The following is a 4,301-nucleotide window of genomic DNA, read 5'->3' on the forward strand; positions in this document are numbered from 1 at the left end:
TGCAATTTTACAAGAATGGTAACCTTAGAGTCTTTTAAGAAGATAAAGTTGATTTCATTAATTTTTTTTTTTTAGTGTGGCAAATTCTTAGTAGAAGTTGGTGTCATGTACAATAAACCAATGGAATTTAATATACATAAAATCAAGGTGACAGAATATGAAATAGTGTAATCAAGGATAAGCTCAAAAACAGCCATTTGTCTAGTAGAAAATTTGTAAAGGAATTTGGGCTAGAGTTTTCAGATAAAATACAGGATAGCAGTTACATTTGAATTTTAGATAAACAAATAGTTTTTCAGTATAAGTACGTTCCAAATATTGTGCCCTGTATTTTATTGGCTTCCCTGTTTTGGGTCAGTGTATATGGGAAGTGCTAGCAGGACTCAGCTATGCCTTTGCAATGAGTGAGCTGGGGCAGTGCTTTCTCCCCACTTGGAAGGGCCTTTATTGATGGCTTTGTGATTGTGACATTTAAAATCCTTTTAACCTGGTCAATTCCATGAAGTTTCGCAAATAGAGATTTTAATTTGGTATCCTGCCTGAAAGTGTTCCCCGAGAGCTAAGAGAAGGAAATTAGGGGAAAAAAAATCTGAGCCTCTCCTATACAATAAAGTTGATATTAGGACTTCCCTGGTGGTCCAGTGGTTAAGACTCTGTGCTCCCAATGCAGGGGGCCCAGGTTCGATCCCTGGTCAGGGAACTAGATCCTGCATGCAGCAACTAAGAGCCTGCATGCCGCAACTAAAAGATCCCACACGCTGCAACCAAAGATCCCTCACACCGCAACAAAGATCCTGCATGCCACCACTAAGACCCAGTGCAGCCAAATAAATAAATAATTGTTTTAAAGTTGATATTCATGATATTGCCTTTAATTCTTAAACACACCTACCTATGTGATAGGTATATCTAACCTATTCTACAGATGAAGGAAATGAGGGTCAAAGAGAAAACTGATTCTCCAAAGTGTGAAACAGGGCTGTGAGCCTGTCCCCTGTGCTTCTTCCTCTCATTAGCTCAGCTTCTGTGAGAAATGTGGGGTGGGCTGGAGAGACTCTGCCCAGAGAGAGAGACCTAATCCAGCCAAACATCAAACATCATCAGAGCCAAAGAAACACAACCCAAGGTGGCATCTGCCCTGTCCTCCAAGGGGCACTTTTGTTTCTTGAATCGTAGTGTTCTCTGGTCACATCCTCAGGGCCAGGCAGAGCCCAGATCCCAGGGCTAGAGAGACTTCATTCTTTCTCATATGCATGTGCTTTACTTGGTAATGGAAAGTGGTCCATCACGTCCTTGTAAGGCAATAGGAAAATACTTCGGCAACTGGAAATGTCTGCAGCCAACATGACGATGTCACTTGTTAGAATCAATGTGTCAAAGTGTGTACAATAATTCTTTTAACTCAAAACACTTTTTACACTGAACCTTGAAAAACAATTTGCATTTATTTTGGTTGGAAAGCCATGAAAAAGTAATCTCACAGCTTTACTAGAATAGATATGGCTCTTATTATCTGTCACTTGGCCATAACTACACAGTATGTAACAACTTCCAACCAAAGATATTACAGTCGGAAACGGACAGGGACAGTGTCACAGTTGAGTTCTCTTTGTTAAGGATTTAGTTAGCTGCTGAGCCCTTGACACGTAAACTGAACAGAATGAAGCAGTTGGTGAAACACTGGCCACACACGGCAGGAAGGATGATTTTTCACAAAAAACTACCAGCTGACTGATAGCATTATTCTTTATTTTAAAAACAAATTGGTGGAAGCAGAGGTTGGCTTTCTCTTGTGTTACTAGTTTGAACTGTAGGCGTTACACAGACGCCATTCTCGTGACCTCCAGGAGATAAATCGTTCCCCAAATCACGGATTCACTCATCTTGCACAAACAGAAATCATGCAAGCCAACCCCCAACTGTGCAAGGCCAGCTCATCCAACTTTAGATGAATACAAAAAGACAGAGAGATAGCTGTCCGTTCTTTACAAAAATTGCTAGGAGTGAAAAGATATCTTTATCCACCCAGTTATTAGCTATTTCAGTAGCTTGACAACACAGTAAACAAGATCAAAACCTTTAAAACTGAGTTAAGAAATTTTTGTACATGAGCAGAAAGTTCATTATATTGGGTTGGCCAAAAATTTCGTTCGGGAAAACCCCGAACGAACTTTTTGGCCAACCCAATGTAAACCATCAGATATTATTGAGTACGACAGCTTTTACTTCTAGATCCCAGACTTCCAACTAGTTCACTCATTCATAATTTCACATGCATGCCTTTGTTTATAAGGGCATTTATTCAATTAACATCTACTTAGCAGCTATTCTAAAATATCTAACTTAGATGCTGGGGAATACAAGCAATCATAAACCATTTTCTGTTCTCAAGAACCTTCAAATTTGGTCATATATATATTTTTTGAATGTTAAATAATGATGCAATAAATTAGATGACCCCAAAATACATACGTGTTAAATAAGTAAAACATATTAGGGTCCATAAGAGGGAGAAATCAAGGTCATGGAAAAGTATGAAGGAATTGAATGGACCTCTTAAGTAACTGTAGAAGTTAAATGGGGGAGAGACCAGAGGCATTTTGGGAAGGAGACAAAGGAAAGACTGGATATAAGACAGAGCTGTCCCCATGGGTGACATGCATGGCCTGGTGGAGTCCTGTGAGCACCAGTGACAGTGGGACCCACACAAGATTGAAAACTGAACCTACTAAAAATACTAATAATGATAATACAACAATTGTGAAAATGGACGACATATTTTATGTTTACTAATCAGATACATGAAGAGTCATTGCTAAGGAATGCCCTCTAAGTAGTTACCATATTTTAAATTCTTAACAAGGTGGCAAATGTTCTCCATTTCTGAGTTTCTGTAGCTTCCATATATTCATCCACTCAAACATCACTTCAACTTAAAGGTAGAAAAGTTTTCATCTTCTGATACCACGGTCACCTTTGGAGAAAACTTCCTATATTCCAAGTACTACAGGACTCTGCATGCTCTTCTGCACGAGTTTAGGGTAAGGAAGACGGCTCCAGCTTGATGACATATTCTGACAATCACATTTGCTAAGTGATACACCTCACTCGGGATGGGTACTTCTCTATCCTCTCTTCTCTACCCACGGTAGAAGAATCCACTGAGGGGGTCACACACTGAGCATTTTTCCTGCCGAGTCCAAGATTTTTCTCAATGCTGTTGCCCAACACACTGGTCAGAATTGATGCATGAAATAATAAACTACATGAGTGTACTTCCATCTACTCTGTTCAAAGCGCTGTGTGAGGTTCAGTCTAGGTAGACCTCGTGTTTAATGAGTACATGCTCAAGATTCTTGAGCGTTACATTATACAAAATATTCTAACTAGTACTTTCAACAGTCTTAGGAAACAAACAATCATCCCCTTTTTACATAGGAAGGAACCAAAATCCAGAGAGATTAAACAGCATGCCTAAAACCATATAGGTATTATTGATGGAATCAATTTTCAAACCCAAGCCTTTGACTCTCAAATCAAATGCTGGGGTATCAAAAGCCATAAAAAAAAAAAAAGGACACACCAGCCTTCTGTCTCCTAGGAATTTAATCAGTAAGATAACCAGACACAAGTAGATGCATGCTTTTTTGGACTGTTGTTTATAACAGTGGAAAAAAACCTGAATTCTCATCAATTTGCAATTGATTGAAGAAATGTTAGTTCCCACATAAAATGGAATATTACGTAGTCCTTAAAATTCTGTTGTAAGTTTATATTTACTGGCAAAATTTTATGATAGCACTTGTATCAAAATTGCTGAAATAAAATATAGTGATCAGTGTCAACTGCTGGTGAGGAACACTCATATGTTGCTGATAGACATGAAGAATAGTACAGCCCCTCTGAGAAATAATTTGACATTTCTTACAAAACTAAACATGAGTTTACCATAATAATCTAGCAATTGTACTTCTGGGCATTTTTCCCAGAGAAATGAAAAACTTCCGTTCACACAAAAACCTGCAGGTGAATGTTCATAATGGCTTTATTCATAATAGCCAAAGCCTGGAAAAAAACCCAAATGTTTATCCTTCTCACCATCATGGGTCTGGTCTTCCACTGAACTACTTTTTTTTTTTGCGGTACGCGGGCCTCTCACCGTTGTGGCCTCTCCCGTTGCAGAGCACAGGCTCCGCGGCCACGGCTCACGGTCCCAGCCGCTCCGCGGCATGTGGGATCTTCCCCGACCGGGGCACGAACCCGTGTCCCCTGCATCGGCAGGCGGACTCTCAACCACTGTG

The 4,301-nt window shown here is 39.7% G+C and overlaps 1 non-coding gene across 1 annotated transcript; it reads left to right on the top strand.

Annotated features, from left to right (window-relative positions):
* The first annotated feature begins 627 nt into the window (after window positions 1-627).
* TRNAG-CCC (transfer RNA glycine (anticodon CCC)) lies at window positions 628-700 on the top strand. Its single transcript has one exon. It is a non-coding gene; the product is annotated as a tRNA-Gly (tRNA).
* The last annotated feature ends 3,601 nt before the right edge of the window (window positions 701-4,301 follow it).

Source organism: Delphinapterus leucas, chromosome 6 (assembly GCF_059928025.1).
Source record: "Delphinapterus leucas isolate spDelLeu-1000000601 "Yukka" chromosome 6, BTC_Dleu_Yukka2, whole genome shotgun sequence".
In the NCBI taxonomy this organism is placed as follows: domain Eukaryota; kingdom Metazoa; phylum Chordata; class Mammalia; order Artiodactyla; family Monodontidae; genus Delphinapterus; species Delphinapterus leucas.